Source organism: Pectinophora gossypiella, chromosome 16 (assembly GCF_024362695.1).
Source record: "Pectinophora gossypiella chromosome 16, ilPecGoss1.1, whole genome shotgun sequence".
NCBI lineage: Eukaryota > Metazoa > Arthropoda > Insecta > Lepidoptera > Gelechiidae > Pectinophora > Pectinophora gossypiella.
Window position 1 is genome coordinate 14,497,675 of NC_065419.1, and position 22,861 is coordinate 14,520,535.

At 37.5% G+C, this 22,861-nt stretch overlaps 1 protein-coding gene across 4 annotated transcripts in view; it reads right to left on the reverse strand.

Annotated features, from left to right (window-relative positions):
* Positions 1–22,861, reverse strand: part of LOC126373760 (Ig-like and fibronectin type-III domain-containing protein 1) — a 216,641-nt gene that overhangs the window by 130,342 nt on the left and 63,438 nt on the right. The window contains exon 1 of one of the 4 annotated variants that reach the window (XM_050020032.1): positions 10,253–10,270. The exons of the other annotated variants lie outside the window; for them this stretch is intronic. The gene's annotated coding sequence lies outside the window, so the exon portion shown is untranslated. Of the gene's footprint in view, positions 1–10,252; positions 10,271–22,861 lie in introns of those variants that run through there. 4 annotated transcript variants of the gene reach the window in all.

Genomic DNA, 22,861 nt, shown 5'->3' on the forward strand with positions numbered 1-22,861 from the left:
GAACGCGTCGCTAACACCGTAGTGTCATGCGTTCCGATTTGGGCTTTAAACCACTGAATTCTAAATATCTATATATAAATAATAAACAATAGATATTTTAAATAATATTATTATATTAATATTATTATTATTTAAAATATCATACCAATAAAATATTAATACAATAATATTATTTAAAATATCTATTGTTATTTAATTATTTAAGACAGATTTATTGAAGATTATATTTAAAGATAATTTATAATTAAAGGAACATGTTTAATTATAAATTATTTAATATTAATATTTGCACGCTGTATGGTTGAGTGATGGACTTTTACAATATATATTTAAGATCTTTTGTACCACTCTAGAGCGAATAAATTTATTCCATTTAAGAGTATGAATTCATGTATCCGCGATTTGTGGGTGTTAACGACGGCCTCATTGGTCGTCCTAAGTTTTTTTTATATATATTATACTTGTCATTTTAATCATTATGAAATGATCGAGAAAGCAAAAAACATTAAGTATGTGCTGATTTTTATATTGAACAAAACTGACATTTAAAAAAATGAATGAATTGTAAGATTATGTTATGTTATGTTACACCCTACCACCCAACTGGGCACCCTCAGGCCTGTTGTCTTAAACTTTGTATTGGGTGAGAGCCTTCAGCGCTTCCCATTTGTCCGGCCAAGTAGATAATGCCATCTGCGGCAAATCTACAATAAGTCACGTCAAAAAAAACTGACTCACTCCATTACATCACTAGCCACATTTTGCGTAGGTAATATCCCGATTTCAGGCTCCATTTCTGAGAGTAATGTACAAACCATTCAGTCTGAAACGCCACTGTTTGATTCGGACCATTGGTTTAAACAGTCCTATTAAACATTAGCATTCTAAAGTATGGTGCACGTTACTTAAGCTGTAGCGGAGAACCGAAGCGAGGAAACGCTCACAACATAATAAACAGGATGTACATAATTACATTATTTTTTATTAAAATTCATAAATAAGTATTTGACCAAAAATAATCTCTTTATTTTATAAATTACAAAAAGTCAAATAATCCAACTTAAAATTACTTAACCTAGAACCCACTCCGTGTCAAACCTGGCCCAAAAGTGCCCATGACACTAGCAGCGTTACCGCGCTGGATTGCCACGGATAACCTCTGAGCCAAGTAAGACCCGGAGCGGGGGTCAAAGCCCTGCTCTCTAAGGCGACGGCCCACGTCCTTAACGAATTGCTTCGCCTCCTCCCCCCAGCAACCACACGTCTCCACCGCAAATGGCACAAAAATGTAGCCCCCCTGTAGCAAGGAGTACTCTACATGCTTTAGGACAGCTGCCGCTTCGGCTGCCGCCCCTGCGCGCTGACTGGTTTGCCGAAGATGACTGGCGGCAAAAGTATCGACACAAATTTATATGTACATAATTTATTTTATATTGAGTTTTGTTTATTTGTTTTAGATTTATTTAATTTTGTTTTTGTTTTGTTTCATATTTTTGTTCTGTTACTGTTTTGTTTGTGGTGTAAATAAAGTTTTAAATATTTTATAAACAGGGTGTAATTGACATCGTAACGAAAACTTCGAGGGATGATTCAGGCCATGATTCTGAGTTAATATCAAGTGGAATTTACCGTCGCAAAAGTATGGAACAGAAAATAATTTTAAAAAACACAAAAAATTTCATGAATTTTCCTGCAGAAAATTCCACTTGATGTGTCACTAACACCCCTGGATACCTGTATGGGGTGTAAGTGACATCGTAACGAATACCGAGAGAGATGATTCAGCTGATTATTCTGAGTTTATATCAAGTAGAACTTTTCATAGCAAAAGTATAGAATAGAAAATAATTAAAAACAAAACTAAAAAAAATCATGAATTTTGTGACGGAAAATTCCACTTGATATTAACTCAGAATCATGGCTGAATCATCCCCCTGTAAGTGCATAAATACAGAAACGCCCTTTTCTGAAAATTTTGTGACCGAAAAGAAATAGTACGACCCGCTGTGGCCTCACAGTGTGTACTTACCTTTACGTTGCCTTAGAATTGATATTCTACTGCGACTCTGTTTTAATTCGTAAAACCAAGTGGAAATAATGAATTACCCCTTATGACAGTAAAAGTTAAGATACTATTGATCGTTTGGAGCGTTTAGGAATTATTAAAATAAAGATATTGGCTAATATCTGAGAACTTTATATTATTATCTGTCATTTACTCATTCTTCCTAAAATTAAGGGCTGTAAATCATCTATCCCTTTCCTTTTCGGCGGATAAGAAAATGACAGGTATAATTTGAAGTAAACTTAGAGATGTCTGCAGGAATTGGGGCCATTTGCCTACTAAGCATTAGAAAGGTGTTACTAAGAGTAAGGGAAAAGAAATAAATAAGATGATTGGACACTTAATAAGACGCAACAAATTTATTAAATACGTCATAGAAAGGAAAAGAAAGACCAAGAACAGCTTACATGGAACAAACGAATGTCGTGTTTTATAAGAAAGTAAACGAATTGGCCCTTGATAGACGAGAATGGAGAATGCTACAGCTACAAGAGCGGGGCTTTTAAATTAATGATGATGGGATATTGGGTGAGCATTGGGTGCCTTATGACGGGTACAGGCGTCGTGGTAGACCTCGAGAGAGATGGCGTGACGACTTGGACGCTTGCCGGAGGGACTGGCCGGAGTACGCACGCGCAAAAGTGGAAAGAGAAAGGGGAGGCCTTTGCCCAGCAGTGGGATCTTGTAGGCTAAATTAGATTAGATTAGATGGGATAATTAAGTAAGTATAGGTATAATAGACTAGTTCCCAACTAGTCAAATCAGTTGCTTTTACGTATACTAAACGTCAAAACACGAAATTACTATGGAATAGGTAGAAAGAGTCAAACCTAAAGATAAACTTTAGAACCATATCTCATTAACTTATTTGACAAATAGAAAGAGAGTGTCACTAAATGTCAACTATGTTAATATGACAGAGTTCTCATACAAATTACAGGGTAGTTTCCAACAAATCATATCAGTTACTTTTTACTCAACGTCAAAACACGAAATTACTTACTATGGAATTCGTATGAAAAAGCAACCTGTGACGTCATAGAAAAACGTGACAAAATATGACACTTTTTATTAAATTTTTCTTTATAAGTAGGTTAAATAGAAAAAAGAAAACGTATTTTGTCACCTTTAGATTTGTCTTCATTTTGCAATCTGAATTTCATAATTTATCTTTGACTTGGCAAACTACTCAATTATCACAGGGTAGGCACTCCATACACTGGACTCGAGTTAGGCTTTTACATGTTTTTTCTTCAAGCCTAATCATGTAATTAAAGTATAATAATGGCTGTAATATTGTAAGTAGACCATTAAGGAGCTTAAAAACAGAAGCTTAAGGATAAATGTTGGTAATAAAATAGATTGTTTAGATACGCCTAGACTTTGTAAAGTGTGTCTAGTACTTAATTAGTAAGATTAATTATCTTTGTTATATTATGTATTAGATTTGTATAAGAGACCCTTACAAATAAGAGACGCTAGCGTCATTCGAGGGTCGTCGTCTTGTAAGCGTCTGCGCGACGTCTACGCGACGTCTTTTAGAGTTAATAAATTGATTGATCAATAGTCCAAATATCCAACTCTTTATCTCTAATCGAAGGTCCAGTAAATAAAACAAGTAAATATGTCTGAACTGTATTTCAGTATAGCACGAACTAACTATTACATACATTTTATTAGGACATATAATTATCGCTATATAGGTGATGGGCTATTGCAAGCGCGGTTACATCACCGCATGCATTTGCTGTATACATACACATGTGTACCTACAGTCTTCGTCTACGCGATGTCTACGCGACTTCTACGCGACGTCTACGCAACGTCTATAGATGCGACGTCTACTCGATGTCTACGCGACTTCTACGCGACGTCTTCGCTTCGTCTACGCAACGTCTATGCGACGTCTACTCGATGTCTACGCGACTTCTACGCGAAGTCTACGCGACGTCTACGCGACGTCTACGCGACGTCTACGCGACGTCTACGCGACGTCTACGCGACGTCTACGCGACGTCTTCGCTTCGTCTACGCAACGTCTATGCGACGTCTACTCGATGTCTACGCGACGTCTACGCGACGTCTACGCGACGTCTTCGCTTCGTCTACGCAACGTCTATGCGACGTCTACTCGATGTCTACGCGACTTCTACGCGAAGTCTACGCGACGTCTACGCGACGTCTTCGCTTCGTCTACGCAACGTCTATGCGACGTCTACTCGATGTCTATGCGACGTCTACGCGACGTCTACGCGACGTCTACGCGACGTCTTCGCTTCGTCTACGCAACGTCTATGCGACGTCTACTCGATGTCTACGCGACTTCTGCGCGACGTCTACGCGACTTCTACGCGACGCGGCGTCTAGGCGACTTCTACGCGACGTCTACGCGACGTGGCACGACGACAACGCTCGAAAGCCGCTAGTGTCCCCACACTCTTCTGTCTCTTAGTCTTAAAAACTATGTATACACTCTCTCCTCGCTAGCATAGGCTTGCGCCCATTGTCATTAACCGGGCACAGATCCTGGAAAACACGTGATATAAATCATCTATGATCCAAACATGGATTAGAGCCCGAGCCGAGATTCGAACCTGTGACTCTACGTTGTAAGTGAAACAGGGCCGCCGTATCGCTGATTCCTAAAGAATTTTAAGCAATAAAAGCATTCTAGGAGGTGTTACTTTTATTATTATTAGTAGGTACAAAAAGAAACGGTAATATCATTTAACAGAACAATAAAAGTAAGACTGTAGAATACGCTAATAAAATCATAAACGAAGCGTAATCAACCACTGACCGTTTCCCCGTACGCATCCTTATTCTGAACAAAATTCAACGTACATACATACATAAACTTATGCCTATTCCCCACCGGGCTAAGCAGTGTCTATGGAATTCCATTCGCTACGATCTCTATCGTGTGGGTTATGAGGTGGAATACCAACCTCATCAACTCTGGTGTCAGGGTTACTATTGAGCCGCCGAACTACTTACTTACATCAGTAAGTAACAACCTAACGTGCCTTCCGAAGCACGGATCATCTTACTTTCGGACAATCAGGTGATCAGACTGTAATGTCCTAACCAAACTTGGGACCACAAATTACTTTTTGTGATATGTCCGCACTGAGAAACGAACCCAGGACCTCCGGGTCGTGAGCCCAACGCTCAACCACTGGACCACGGAGGTCGTTATCTACAACGTTAAATACAACAATCTTAAGTTGCCTAATCAATACAATCAATCAATTATTTCTATGTTGCAAGAAAGGCGTTTTAAAAGCGATAACGCGGTAATCCCGCCCGGAATATGCGCGCACGCAGCGGCGCGGGACGTTACTATTCTTTCACCTTACGTAATTGGTGCAACCGCGCGTTAACGATAGTGGCGATTGGTGGTGTGGTATAATGCATAAGCTATTGGCGGGTGAATCATCTCCCTAGCAATATCCCGTTTTTCACAGGGTCCGCTTACCTAACCTGACGATTTGACAGGTCCGGTTTGTTACAGAAGCGACTGCCTGTCTGACATTCCAACCCGCGAAGGGAAAACCAGCCCAATACAGGTTAGGGTACATACCTCCGAAAATGCATTTCTCGAGAATGTGGGTTTCCTCACGATGTTTTCCTTCACCGCAGAGTACGTGATAATTATTTATGACCCAAACATGAAATTCAAAACCAAACTAGCACATCATAATACTACAGTGACTGTATTTAAACGTCATCATCTTCCTAGCATTATCCCATTTTTTCGCAGTGTCCGCTTACCTAACCTATGTACGCCGTAATTGTCATATATATTAGTCACAATACCGTTACCTTATAAATGTAAAATGTTTTAATATATGTGATGTGGTTGTACTTTATAAATAAATAAATAAATTTGGCAAGTCCGGTTTTTTTACAGAAGCGACTGCATGTCTGACTTTCCAACCTGCGAAGGGAAAACCAGCCCTCCGAAAATGCATTTCTCGGGAATGTGGGTTTTCTCGCGATGTTTTCCTCAACCTCTGAGCACGTCATGATCATTTATGATCAAAAACAAATTTCGAAAACAAATTTGTCAATAATTGGTTTAGGTCTGTGCTGTACTATATTTAGACGTAATTAAGGTTTTTTTTATTATTATTGAGCCGTAATACCTTCTTCGAGGCAATGACGTCATAAATCGTCTGAAACAGACGTATAAGACCAAAAATGATGTGATACCTTATCACATTATCTTATCACTTAAACCAACCATCAAGTGTTCAAAGAAAGTATTTTACTCGGTCGGTGTGTCAAGCGTGCTACGCACTCTTGTTATTATTGCGTTATTGTCACTTCAATAATGGCATTTACTGTTATGTTGTTACTGCTAGAAGCTATTGTATTGTATTGTCACGCCGTCCGCCTCGCAACAAGGGCTATGACATAATCCGTCACTAATAGATTTATTGCAATATAATATTTTATTTTTATTTCAATTATATGATCACTCTAATCTTTTATTAGTTTAAAACATGGTATTTTAACATGGTAACAATTTAAATAAGTAAGTACATCATGTTTTGCTTATAAAAATAGGGATTCAATATTAGATGTGCAACGGATACTCTTAATCCGTTTTATTTTAGATTCTTAAATTTTATAGTTTTTTTTTTTCATTGAGCCATTTATACAACAGGTTGATTGAGGGGAGCCGTGGTAATCATTTTGAAGACCACTTGACTTTCACTTTAAGGTCGCAAGTTCGAATCCAACACGGGTCTAGAGCTATTTTCGAAATCGTTTTTCGAATTCATGTTTAGATCATAAATTGGTAAAGGAAATTCTTATTGAATAATCCATACCGCGGGGTTGATGGGGTTGGTAATCCACCTCACAACCCACACGTAAAGTCTTATTTGGCTTTGGTTTCATCCTTGCTTAATTTCCTCATAAGAACGAAGGGAAACCATTTTCTTTTCACCACCAATAATAAGTGATACACGTGCCTTCGCAATTTTCGGCTCGAGTTAACATCATTTTCTTATTTCTTGTGACACCTCAGTTAATCGCTTCCCAATAATTATTCGCCTCGGAGTTAGTAACTTTTCGCCTTCATATTATATTAATGATATAAAGTAATATTGCCTATTTTTTTGTCGATGTGTCACTATTATTTCTTTTTACAATTCTATATATAATAATCATTATCATCATCAATTTAAGAGCCACGCTCTTGTCGGTGCAGCATTTTTCATGCTACTTTTTTGGGGAAAAATAGGGCGGCGGTTTCCCTCTTGCCTTCCGCCCCGCAGTACTCTGTCTGACGCAAGTGGGATGGCGCCCAGAGTAGTCTATTACAAAGCCATACTAGGACTCCTGTCCTCCGCCTCTGAATAGTACTGACAGTTACTGCTGACCTCTGTCAGGTTCCAGGTTACAGTCCCTGTGACTTGCCCCTTCCGTCCTGCATTGCCGTACCGATGGCTCCCATCTTCGCCTGCAACCGTTGATCACGATGAACACGGCCAGTGTAATGGGCACCTATGAACCAGGTACGACAGGACGCGGTATATTTGACGTGCATTGTTTGTGTAATAATTTAAAATGTTTCAATTAATTGTAATTTTAATTATAAGTGCCTAATTTTAATATTGATATAGTTAATCAAAATGCAATTGGGTAGTTTCCTAGGCTAGCTAATATAAATTTAAGTATGTCTGCAGGAATAGGCACCAATACATTGTTTTAAGTTTACGCGGTTATTATCATCATTAAAACACATAATAACGGGTTCTTACCGCGTTTAAATCAGGGATATGAGACTCCCGATATTAAGAACCCGAGGTAAGAACCCGTTATTATGTGTTTTAATTATAGGCACCAATGTCTAACATAACTAGAGCTGACTCGACTATATTCCGAAATAGGCTAACCAAAGGTACATCCATCGCAAGATCAACCGAGATACAGAGAAATGAAATCCATCTACAACTACAATCAATTATAGAAACATCAAAAGGTTTCCCAAGAAATACTTACTTGTAATTTATTTCTCCAATAGTTAATTGACTCTACCACGAGGTAGTCTGTGCTAGGTTGATTATTAATTAATCAACATTATTCAAATGGCAATAATCATAATTTAATGTTCTAAATTTTGAAGGAAAGTTAAATATTTCAAACTAAATTCTAACAAGAATTCCCCACCGGGATTCGAACCCAAGTTATCGAGTTATTATTAGTTAAATATTACAAACTAAATTATTGTACAAGAATTCCTTACTTGACAAATAACTCGATAACTTGGGTTCAAATCCCGGTGGAGACATGTCATAAAAACCACCTTGAAATCCCTAGTTTTGTTAGGACATTACGAGGCTGGTGAACTGGTTGTCCGAAAGGAAGATGATCCGTGCGTCGGAACGCACGTTAAGCCGCTGGTCTCGGTTACTACTTACTGATGTAAGTATGTGGTTGTTACATGAGCCATGCCTTTGGTTATTATTATTGCGTATGGCAGACAAATATCCTGCTTGGATCAAATATCCAGCTTAAGCTCCCTTAACCAAGTCTCTGCTGCATCCGTCACACAATGCAGCTCGGCTATACCACCTGGGAACCGGTGCAGAGGGCACTCGTTCACTATGTGAGATATGGTTTGATTCGGGTGACCACATTCACAGTATGGCGACTCCTTTAAGCCCCATTTATATAGGTGATGGTTTGACTTTCCATGGTTGGTCCTACACCGGTTCAGTCGCGTCCAGATTTTTCGCTTGGAGTCAAAGCCAGGGACCCTCCGCGAGGGATCCTGAATGAGGTCCAAATTTGTGCCGTCGAACATGTTCCACTCCAGCCTCCACGTATCTTGGGGTGGGAATTGGTTAAGAACTACCTCCTCGCGGTACACCCTGGGCAACGGCTTAGCCGGCTAAACGTTCTCGACTGAAATGGCTCGCCGGACTGTTCCTTGCGAATCTCCCGGTGCTTTGTCCTGCGATTTCATCATGCCTTTGGTGGGTCAATAATAACCCTGTTTTTGAGGTTGGTAATCCACCTTAACCCACACGATAGAAGAAGAGACTGACAAATGACGATTCTGAGTGACAAAAAAGGAAAATACTAAAAAAAAGATAAGATACAACAAGAAAGAAGAAGAAAAATTTTAAAAGTAGAGGGTAGGTTAGGTGAAGCAAAAGGAAAGTTTGTTTTTTCCTGTTTGTGCAATAAAGTATTTGTTATGTTATGTTATGTTAAAGTGCAATGTGTTTCGCGAGGTCGTCAAATGTAGTTCAACCCTTAGGCTACATAAGCGCTAATTACATTTTCCAATTAATCATGCCCGATGCGTCAAGGTTGCCGACCAGGATCGTGTAGTCTAATAGCAAACTGGTGGGGCGAAACCATGGTAACCACGATCTCTAGCAAGTTGGCGGGGAGTAACCATCGACCAACTATTTCCACTCACATACAACAGAATGAATTTGAATATCGAATTTGAACACATGAATTTGAATATCGAACATAGGTTTTTTTTTTTATTTATTTATTGTTGAAAACATTTTACATAATGATACAATTGAATCGCATTGCTAAACCTTGCAGGTTTGTCTCAATGCAATATTCCGCTATTGTTACAGTTTGTACTTCAGAAGTATACCACTAATTAATTACACTATTCAACAAATAAAGTACACATGTCAAACGCCAAACGCATACATGGACTAAAGAACCGGTAGAATAGGTAATTCGCCACAAGTGAGGCGCATCATACCTACGTATGAGCGGGCGATTCCGAGAAACTGGCAAAGCAGCAAACAAATAAACAAGATAGTAAACAGGGTACTCCAAATTCACACATCAAGTCACATACTTTGTAGGTTTTCAAACATGTACCTTTTTAATATATTGTTGAGGTTTTTTGGTGTGATTTTATGCCTAATTTCAATTGGTATCTGATTTACTAAGTCAGGTACAATGTAATTAGACACTCGTTTACCGTAAAAATTGTTAAATTTGGGCTTATTTAATATATGTTACGAGTACTTATCTACTTAAACTATTTTATAAGAATAACAGCAAGATCCAAGCATTTTTTAGATCCAAATTTAAGTCAAGATTATTATCATAATCAAAAGCTAACGACCGGTGTAATGATAAAAAAATTATAAAAATAATAAGGATTATTATAACAATAATATTCTCACTCACAAGGTCACGGCTACCACTGCGTAAAATCACACGTAATTACCTGAAAAAAATAATAATATACATTTTAATACAAACTCATGTTTTTCTACGTCAAAATTATTGTTACTCAGATCACAAAGCGTGACTGTAACATATTTCAGTGTGTTCATGTAACTACATGTTATGTTTTACCCGACAGCGGCGAAGCAAAAAGAGTTGTGTTTGACCGCTATGTATGTATGTATGCACGTCTGCCAATCTAATGCCAATCTGTCCTAAGAGTTTGCTTACCACGGCATGCGACCACGGATATCTGCCAAACATCACTATTCGGAAGAATTTCAGAGAATGGAAGAGAATATTTTCTTGTCTCGTACTTTTTGGGGCGTGATTTTTCCGTAGTCAACTTTAATTTTTATCATTAAAAATAGTGACGTTTTGGTAAAAACTAATAGTAGAGTCGTTGCAAAATATAAATTATTTTTGAATCAATTAAAATCTATATTTATTACAAATATAAATAAGTATTTTAGAATAGAATATAAATCATATATTTTAGTCATAAGTAGGTATAGGTACACAGTAGGAGTGAACATAATTATTAAACCTTTTTTTCTAAAAAGGAACGTCATTTTAACGTTTATTATTTAAGTAAAACATGTAAATAACATTTTTAAGTCTTATAATTTATTTTTTAATCCATATTGTTAACAATTAATAGGCAGAAAATAATTAACTTTGAGTTATAATTTAATAAGTATTTATTTTGGTCTATCTTCCAGAAATAAATAAAAAAAATAATGTTGATGAAACAAACATACGATGTAACTTACGATCGGTCCCTGAACTTACCAGCATGCGAACTTATTTTATAAAATAAGCTCATGACTATGGTGTAATCAGAGGTACATCTATCGCAAGATGAAGTGCCCACACCTCACTGAGCTTTCTGGTAGACCAACGTTATAGGGGCCGTGTCGCCATCTATTGGTCAAAACTGCATTTAAAATAAATTCATAACTCATAGGTGCAACTAAGGTACTTCGGTTCGAACCGGCGCTACCCGAAAAGTAACGGAGCTTGCATTCCCAAAATCACCAATAAAACAAACATATTTATAGACCATAAATAACCAACGTTATGTTAAACAAAGTCAACGATCTCCTGTCCTTCACCAATGCCTAAGCAATAAAAGAGACATACTATCGTCATCAACATAATTGGATTTATATGCGGCTGGAACGACCTTTAAATACGTTTTTAATTTTCCTTGCGTCGTAATCAGATAAGCCCCTACTCAGTGTTTGTTTTTTTAATTTTTTTCGTGGTTTGATGTAATCGGATAAAATTAATCAAATGAAATTGGGTTGTGTACTAGGATCAAGATAAATTAAAAATATCCGATTACTAAATAAAGACAGAACTAAAACTGACAAAAAAATATTATTTTTTTTCTATTTAACTTATTTATGAATTTTAATAAAGAAAAACGTAATAATAGTCCGACATTTTATTAACGTTTTTCTATGACGACGTCACAATGTGCTTTTTCATACAAATTCCGTAGTAATTTCGTGTTTTGACGTTTAGTAAAATGTAACTGATTTGACTAGTTGGAAACTATCCTATTATTATAAATGACCTCAAATGAATGACAGAATAAGGTGAAGTTTGTGTTCCGTATTTGAATCCCAATAGGCAGCAGGACATCCTACTCAAATGGGATACTTTTTATGAAACATCAAAATGATAATGAATACTTACGTGTGATGCCATCAATAACCGTGGTAAAGTTTTGTTCTTTTTGTTATATAATTTTAAGTTTAAATAAATTTAAGTGCGCTTTAAATTATATGTTGTCGCCGAACGAAGTAAATACTCCTTTGATCAAAATTCTATGGTCCAGTCCTTTAAAAAAAAACATAATGGCGGACATAATTTTTCAAAAAAAGAATACTGTTTACGATCGGAAGCGAAAAGGATTGGTCATAGTTGAACTACAGATATTTAATTATATTAGTAGTATTAAATAAATACTAAAAAAATAAGTGTATAATGAATGTTGGATATCAATATAAATGTATATATGAACTAATATGGTTTTTAAAATAGAATGAATGAGAATAAAAAATTTAAAATATATTAATTAAAAGTGACTTTTAAAGTTTATTCAGAAGTTGTTCGTTTTGAAAGATAAGTAATTCTCTGATATTCTTGAATGTCATCGTAAATGTAATGTCAAGTATATTTGTATTGTTAGATAGAAAATAATCGATAGGCTAATCTCGACTTATACATCACTATGCTAATGATCGTCACAACACTAGTCAACGTACTTTGACAGATCTGATTCTTACCGCAATATCAAAGGCCAATTCTTTAGCTTCCTTATAAGATACGACGTTCGCCTCTTTAATCTGTCCCATGAAAGCTCTTCTCGGTCTTCCCATTCCTCTCTTTGTAGCTTTCCTTAATAAATTCGTCGTGTCTTATTAAGTGTCCAATCATCTTGTCTTTCCTGTCCTCAATATCTCTTAATATTGGCCTCTTTTCCCTACTCCTACTGTTGCTAACGCTCTCTCATTAGTAACCCTTTCTGTCCAAGTTACTATTTCCATCCTCCTCTAACACCACATTTCAAAGGCCTCGGGTCGAGTCGAGTGTAGATCAAGTAAGAATGTACCTTTATTTTCGGGTTCCGTGTATTTTTATCTACTACTATTAGACTAGCTAGCTCTTTTTTTTGGAATTTTTGGCCTGGTTACAAAGACCTTTAGGCCACGTCTTCGTTTTGGAGCTGGTTCCAGTAGTCACAGAAATATAACATAACATAACATAACAAATACTTTATTGCACAAACTGGAAAAAACAAAATACAAAACAAAAGAGAAATAGAATTAGTACAATAGGCGGCCTTATTGCTAAGTAGCAATCTCTTCCAGGCAACCTTTAAGTATAGGAGACATTGAATATTATGTAATATAGCGGGATAGTGCAGCATGGGAATACTTGTACATATAAAAATAAATACACTTTCGACTACATAAACTACATACGTACATAGAAATATGTACTTATATTTTTTGAAATGTTTTCTTAATGTAATGATTTTTTGAAATGGGTTGGAAACACGCGGGGGGTGGGGGGTATTTGGTAATGTTTCACTTAATTCACTGGCAAGGATCAGTCTTTCCAACGGAAATGTATGACAGTTGAAAATCATAATATATGTTCAATATTACCAACAGTATTTTCACAGGCGGTACTAGCTAGCTCTTTATTTTAAGGTTCCATAGAGAACGACCCCTTAGGTAAAAGGCTACTTAAAAACCTAGTCAAATGAGACACTTTTTACGAAACGTCAAAACGAAAGTTTTCTTTGGACTTTGTATGTAGATACTGCCCTGTGACGTCATCAATAAAAGCGGTCAAACGTCGTATCATTGTTACTTAATTCATTAATAAAATTCGAAAATAAATCGAAAAGTAAAATGAGATTGCTTCTATGCTGTTCTGGGAGCATATAAAAAACATAGAACACGTTCAGCTGCTTCTCTTCCCGGGCATGTCGTAAAAACCGACAGAGGGATTGTGTCCTCTAACATGATGGACTAATGTTATGGGCGATAGGCTGATCCCTTATCACCATAAGGTTCATCATATCCATCTTTGGACTTCGTATCAACAGTGGCTGCAAGTTGTCTTTGATTACTTGTGGCTCTGCCCACCCCATTAGGGATTACGGGCGTGAGTTTATGTATGTATGTATGTAAAATGAGATTGATTTTTGATCATCTTAGACTGGCTTCTATTTCTAGATTAGCATTTTATAATTTATCTTTCACTCCGTGGTCCAGTGGTTGAGCGTTGTGCTCACGATCCGGAGGTCCCGGGTTCGAATCCCGGTAGGGACAAATCACAAAAATCACTTTGTGATCCCTAGTTTGGTTAAGACATAACAGGCTGATCACCTGATTGTCCAAAAGTAAGATGCTTCGGAAGGCGCGTTAAGCCGTTGGTCCCGGTTATTACTACTGATGTAAGTACGTAATCGTTACATGAGTCATGTCAGGGGCCTATGGCGGCTCAATAGTAACCCTGACACCAGGGTTAATGGGGTTGGTAACCCACCTTACAACCCACATGATATAAGAAGAAGAAGAATTATCATTGACCCAATTTGACACGTCTAGTTTGTGTTTAACATAAACATAACATAAACAGCCTATATACGTCCCACTGCTGGGCACAGGCCTCCCCTCAATCAACCGGAGGGGGTATGGAGCATACTCCACCACGCTGCTCCAATGCGGGTTGGTGGAGGTGTTTTTACGGCTAATAGCCGGGACCAACGGCTTAACGTGCCCTCCGAAGCACGGAATCATCTTACTTTTTCGGACAATTAGGTGATTCAAGCCTGAAAAGTCCTTACCAAACAAAGGACAGTCTCACAAAGTGATTTCGACAATGTTTAAGTATGACACAAAAAAACGAGTGTTGTTTTCTCTTTCTTATGCGGATAAAACCTATGCAGATAGGTATTACGACGAAAAATGCAATATAAGAATCATTTGACACGAAGCTAATCTATCCGTTATCCGAAAACACTACATTTAGAGGCTCTTAATGTAAGCTAATAAACTAATAATAACTAACATACACGAGAGTCGACCATGTTATTGATAATGATCACCGATGGGACCTCTAGACACGTAATAACAGACGCCGCCTGCGACACATCTGACAAATAAGTCAGATATAAGATGCTAGCCGAAAACGTTCGACCAATCGCTACAGCTACCGTGACCATTCGATCTGTTTGAGAGTGAGCCAATCAGCGCGCTTCCCTTCTCCTTGCCTCAGCTACACAGAAAGAAATATTTGGCTTTTGTATACAAATCTACATAACTGACTACATAACTTGGTATGATGTAACATTTTATCAAACTTTATTTATAACTTAGTCAAGAGGGAAACCACTGCCCAATTTTCCCTAAAAAAGTAACATGGAAAATGCTGCACCATCAAGAGCGTGGCTCTTAAATTGATGATGATGATTTATAACTTCTTAACTAAATAGTTTGTTACTTACTTTCTAGTACTTAATACTTTTTTTGTAACAATATAAACATTATTTTCAGTGTAAGTAGTTGACAGAATCGATCGATTGAAGATGCGACGTCAAGCCACTCGCCATAACCAGAATCGACTTTTAGGGAGTCGCTGTCAACGTCATAATTCCGAAATACTTTTGTGCGGGCCAACACAGATATCACGGTTGGGAAAAAATCTGCAAAAATGATGTGTGAATGCGCCGGACACGTTTGTCGGATACATCCGGAGATATGGGCACGAGTCGATACTTACTTGGTGGCTCAAGACGGGTTCTATCGAGGTAGACCCGATAAAAGTGGGTGTAATGACCTCAACGCTTATCAGAAAGACTAGCCGGGGAGCAGAGAAAGGTGATGATGATGATGAGAAATTTAAAGCTCATGTGAAGCTTACTTTATGTAAAAAAGCAAGATTAATGACTACCTAAATGATAAAAATGTCTGGTATTGAATGTGTTCCTCTAGTTATTTAATAACTTGTAATGTATAGGTACCCTCATTGGTTTTGAAAAGATGTGTTGCCGTTGCAGTTTCTTGTCATTTCTTCTCCTCAGCCATAACACCTTGCGAAATGACGTAAATTCAAAAATGTTACATTGACCTTCACAAGTTTATCCATGATAATTACGTTGAATAAATGATTCTGATTTGATTCTGATCTGATTTGATTTGATTTGGTGGAAGTGGTGAAACCAAGGGCCTTTGCCCAGCAGTCGCATGAAGCAAATTAGGTGACTGAATGAATTTTATGCAAAAAAAAATAAACAATGGGGTCTATTTGGTTGTATCGGCGATGCCCATGTCGATAATCTATTCTCGCCTAACATTGCACAACTAACCGTTCGACGACTGGTCTATCAACTGGTTTGCCCGCTTCGGACATTGACCGCGATGTCCAGGTAATGACGATATCCGAAAAGTTTATACATATTTGTATATTATATATAATAAAATATGAATATTAATCTTTTCCTTCTATCGTGTGAGTTGTGAGGTGGATTACCAACCTCATCAACCCTGGTGTCATAGTTACAATTGAGCCACCAAAGGCCCCTGACATGGCTCATATAACGACTACGTACTTGCATCAGTAAGTAACATCCGGGACCAACTCATCATGCCTTCCGAAGCACGGATCATCTTACTTTCGGACAATCAAGTGATCAGCCTATTTTTTTTGTGATATGTTCCCATAGGGAATCGAACACAGAACCTCTGGATCGTGAGCCCAACGCTCAACCACTGGACTACGGAGGTCGTGAGCTTACGTTATGTATAAATCCAGCCCTGCAGACCATACTCTGTATTCAGACGGTATTTGATGTAACTATGTCTGAGCTCTGCGCGCCCGGCATTTCGCATACCGCGCGTGTTTGCCTATGCCGTCCCAATATTGAAGGATTGTTTGGGATGGGATAGGATGGCGGGTATAGCTTAGATTCTGTTTGATTTGGGTATCAGATTCACTTGACTGTTTGTTGAATTCTATGTATATGTACAGTCATGAGCAATATAATGTACCCACTTTAGAACTCTGTCGCACTAACATATTTGACATTTAGTGAGACTTACAGTTCAATTTGTCAAAAATGTTAATGTGACATGGTACCAAAGTGTATACATATTAATGCTCGTGACCGTATACCTACACTCCAACATTCACACAATTGTTTTCTCCATCGTTCATGGCAGTACGAATATCCTTTTCGACATAACGTTTTCCTATCGACACAAAACCGTTGAATGATGTCGGTATCATTGTGTTTGTGACCATAAAATTTCCGTTCCCCAAAGTATAAGTTCGGGAGAAGGGTCCAGACAGTTGCGTTATTCATGTCAATTTTGTACTCACCCTACTGCCTTTTCCCTGGCCATTATTTATTAAACAACTACAAAAAAGGAAGTTTATTTATTTTATTTTATTTATTTATTACTATTAGCTAAAAACATCATCATTACAGGTTTCACTTAACCTAATGCGATAATGATAGCGATATTAGAAAGAAAGAACATCAAAAACAATCACAACAACAAAAGTTATCAATTTGATCCGTAGGTATGTATGAAATTTTGTTGGAATAGGCTACTTGACAACCTAGTCATCATTTATACCCAAAAACGAAGATACAATATGCATAATGTCTGTTATCCATGAGATTAGAAGTTTAAGCGAAGAAAAAACTTAACAACGCCTGAACTGGTGGAGCACTCGTGTAGGCTGTTCGTTCCGGACAATTACAAGAGAGCGCGCACTGTGTCTCACGCGAATTCACCACTTATGCGTGCTTTGCGTCTCCTCTCCGCGATGTTGGAATCGACACCACAATGTGATGTGTTCGCTGATAGATGGTGGAGTGTATAGAGAGAGTGTTTGGCTTAATTCGAGAAGATTTATTAATGATTAACTGTTTTGTTTTTTCTATTATTATTTTTATTTTTGTGGTGATAGTTTACTTTTTAATTTTCAAATTATAATTTCCTTTAGTGTTTTTTATGTTATTTATAGTCTTATTTTTCTTTTTGTTTCTTTTTTTTTTCATTCAATGTTTATTTTTGTTGTATTAGTTTGTATATTGACAGCCTCCGTGGTCTAGTGGTTAGAGCGTTAGGCTCACGATCTGGAGGTCCGGGTTCGATTCCCGATGGGGACATTGTCGAAATCACTTTGTGAGAATGTCCTTTGTTTGGTAAGGACTTTTCAGGCTTGAATCACCTGATTGTCCGAAAAAGTAAGATGATTTCGTGTTTCGAAGGGCACGTTAAGCCGTTGGTCCCGGCTATTAGCCGTAAAAACACCTCCACCAACCCGCAGTGGAGCAGCGTGGAGGAGTATGCTCCATACCCCCTCCGGTTGATTGAGGGGAGGCCTGTGCCCAGTAGTGGGACGTATATAGGCAGTTTATGAGTTTGTATATTGTTTTCTCGTCATACAGCGCATTGGGCCATACTGTAAAGTTGTATGTACCTTAATAAATAAATAAATAAACACCATCTATCGTGTTTTTGGGGAACGCCGATTGGAAAGTACCTCATTAAACGGCGGTGATAGGCGATACCTGATTTTCAACTTCTATAAAACTCGTTAGTCCAATGTCCCCTTTACGACATATTATTACAGATTTATGTGAGAAGATGTGCCAACATAATGAGACGAATGTTATGAAACGGAAACAGCCACTATGTATCACGTTTCATGTCACTGGCAGTCGTAATCGTTAGTGCTGGCGGTCGATAACTCAAATATACTTTTCTATCGATATCTCAAATATATAATATATTGTTTTAAGTTTACGCGGTTATTATCATAATTAAATAATTCATAATTTATTCATAAACAATATCATTGTATGGGAATGTCAGGTAAAACACATAATAACGGGTTCTTACCACGTTTAAAATGGCGATATTACGCGTCATTTTAAACGCGGTAAGAACCCGTTATTATGTGTTTTAATCTCAAATATACTTTCCTATCGATATCTCAAACTTTTCCATCGAAAAATCAAATACATACTTTTATTGCACACAAACAAAACGTACAAACGTTTATAAAACATCCATCAACAGTACAAATGGGCGGCCTTATTGCTCTCTCTGAAGCAATTTCTTCCAGGCAACCACCACCAGAAATCAGCCATAAATATACTTGGATGCGGGACGGTGCATTAACAACGGTTAATATAATAACCACATGTAATAATATTTATATAGGTATAGGTTTTACATAATAATTCATACTTACTCAATATAATATAATAATATAAATAAATTTAACGGCCTCCGTGGTCCAGTGGTTGAGCGTTGTGCTCGCGATCCGGAGGTACCTTGTTTCGAATCCCGATGGGGACATAACACAAAAATCACTTTGTAATCCCTAGTTTGGTTAGGATATAACAGGCTGATCACCTGATTGTCCAAAAAGTAAGATGATCCGGAAGGCACGTTAAGCCGTTGGTCCCGGTTACTACTTGCTGATGTAAGAACGTAGTCGTTACATGAGTCATGTCAGGGGCCTATGGCGGCTCAATAATAACACTGACACCAGGGTTGTCAGGTTGGTAATCCACCTCACAATTCACATGGTAGAAGAAGTAGATTGAATATTACCATAAATTTGATATCATATAAGTCATTATAATACCAAGCTGATTTTAAAAATATTATAATTAGTGATAATCACAACCACTGCGGTTACAAGGTAACCACACAATCATTTTTCACCTCTAAACATAGTAATTTGTTACTTGAAATGCCATAATTTTTACCATATTTTAACGTGGAATGCCCAACTAAGTAGTATGAGTCATCTTGCACTAAGTTGTATGAGGAAGACCTAGAACGACGTACATTAACCAAATTGGAGACGTCCTTAGACAAGGTTTAGGACGACTCTGAATCAGTGTGCGTGTATGAAACGATTGATGAATGTGGAGGAAGCAAGAGAAATGTGTGTAAAGAATAAAATTCCATTGTCTCTGCTTACCACGGTGGAAAATGTTCTATGTGTGTATGAGTCATTTTATAGAATATGCGAATCGGGGTAGGCAGAAAGTCGCCTTATAACAAAACGAAGACTAAACATACTCGTAACACCAGCCGGGTCTGCATGACAACCACACCGCGCGCATCGCGAATTATATTGAGCGCTTTGACTAATACACGATACGAATGCTTTCTACGTAGATAGACGTCAAACGACTCGATATAATTCGCGCCGCGCGCGGCGCGGTTACCGTGCAGAGCCTACAGGTTCGAAATATAGTTCGCGCTAAGAATGACGTCCCGCGACCGGGCCGTTACTATCGCAGATTATACATAAAATTATTACGACTTGTCAATGAGGGTCTTTCCAGGCTACGTTCTTCAAAAACTACACATGGATAACAGACATTATGCATTCATTCATTTCATTTTTGTTTTTGGCTATATAAATGATGACCCTTTTAATTACACCCAGACACAATTACATCTTCCACCCACTATTATTCTGATTAAAATAAAGAGAAGCTATGTAGGTAGCAATATAACTCTATACATAGTGTGTAAACATATCAAGCAACAATTAGTTTGCGCGAGAGACACTTCCAAAGTGGTAAAATGTGTCCCCCCCCCCCCGTGTAACTTCTGAAATAAGAGGAGGATAAAACTAAAAAAATATATGATGTAGATTAGCATGCAAACTACTAACGAAAATTGGTTTGAACCAGATCTAGTAAGTAGTTTTTTTTAATACATCATATATCGTAAACCGTAATTTACTTTCATAGTTAAAACATCAAAAGTTACTACGAACTAAAAAAAAAACTTTTATATTATGTTACTTGCTGTTACGGAACCCTTCATGGGCGAGTCCGACTCGCACTTGGCCGCTTTTTTTGAATAATTATGTACGATCACGAGCACTATTATGTCACTTTGAAACCATGTCACATTAACTTTTTTGACAAATTTAACCGTAAGTCTCATTAAATGTCAAACATGATAGTGCGACAAGGTTCTGAAGTGGATACATGATATTGCTCACGACTGTACCCGTGCAATGAGAAAATAGGTAATTTTCATATTATAACTGTACAACGCCATCTATGTTGTTTTTGGGGAAACATAGCCTGGAAAGTTCGTCATTGCTTACGCAATGTCAAATAAAAGGAGGTCGTATAGTATTTGCTAATACGACACGCGACTTTGTATCGACTATGAGAAAACAGCGTTTCTTTATCGCGCGTTGACGTTTATTACCTCCGTTGTAAAACGACTTTGTCATTTACATCTTTTTGTTCTCTTCTGTTGTTATACCTATTATTATAACTCATATCCCACCAGAAATATATGCTTTAGAAACTATTTAGTACCTATTTCACTAAATCAAAGACTAATTATAAAATTTTAATCTGAAAATAAAAGTCAGTCTAATAAAATCTAAAATCATGACAGGTTTTTGTGACTCATTTTCGAATTTGAATCTCGAATTAGATGAATGAGTAGGTACGATGGATGATGACTGCATTTATCGATGACGTCGTCTTTTTGGCGGGAACGGGAACGGGACGGTTGCTTTCTTCATTGAATAATCTAAATAATTAATACGAAGTGGTGTTTTGTGGTTAATGATCGCATTGAGTTAGTCGGAAAACATTCGCGATAGTGTTATTATATCGGAATATTCAATAAACAAAATGTACCTATCTATTTTCGCTTCGTGCCAACAAGCCGCTTCATAACTCGAAAAGTTATGCGGTCTTTTGAGTTAATTCGTTTGGGGTTCGGAGTAAGAGTCTGCTCCGAGCTTTCATCATTCATCGTCATCACCTTTCATCATTTCATTAAACATCAGACATGGCTGTATGTGCATAGTTCTCTTGGCCTTGCCCTTCGGGGAACACCAAAACAAAAAAATATCGATGACGTCACTAATACAGTATTTCCATACAAATACAAACTCAATAATACATTTTCGTTATGACTAAATTTTGGCTAACATCTCTAGTTGCGGGCAGGCTTGTACCAGTGACTTTTCTAATACGAACAAAATGAACAATATACTTTTTACTCTTATATAGAAAACGACAAATACAAATTGACAGACGAAAATTACGCTGCCACAAAAGAAGCGTCACGTACGAATGCTTACCTAAATGTCAGGCGTACAAACCGTTTTATACGAAAATTTCCTTCCTCAAAACACCTCACATTCCGTTGAAGTCTAGTTAACGCATGAAAATAATAAAAATTCCCGAAGACTTTTAATTTTGCTGAACGTTTTTAATTACAAGCAGGCACGCCGGTAATAATTAACGTTTATCGCCTCAGGTTTAACGTCTTACGGTCTGGCCCGCCTTAAAATTGTAGAGGTGACATAAATGAGAGGACGAGAGAATGAAGAATGAAATGCATAAAGTTTTACAATAACATTTCCATGATTGAAACACATAATAACGGGTTCTTACCGCGTTTGAAATAGAGATATCATATCCCTATTTCAAACGCGGTAAGAACCCGTTATTATGTGTTTTAATTATGAAAATAACCGCGTAAACTTAAAACAATGTATAATATTCCCATTCTTCTTCTTATCGTGTGGCTTGTGAGGTGGATTACCATCCTCATGAACCCTGATGTCAGGGTTATTATTGAGCCGCCAAAGGCCCCTGACATGGCTCAACATATTACTCACTTACATCAGTAAATATTAACCGGGACCAACAGCTTAACGTGGACAATCAGGTAATCAGCCTGTCGGTGTAGCATTCTCCATTTTTTTCTGTCAAAGACCAATTCCTTCACTTCCTTGTAAAACAAGACGTTCGCCGTCTCTTTGATATGTTCCATGTAAGCTCTTCTTGGTCTTCCCATTCCTCTCCTTCCTTGTAGCTTCCCTTCTATGATGTTTTAATAAATTCGTCGTGTCTTATTAAGTGTCCAATCATCTTGCCTCTTCTGTCCTCAATAACTCTCAATATTTGCCTCTTTCTAATAGTAGATACAGGCGCAATTTGTGTCTATCTGTCTGTTTGTT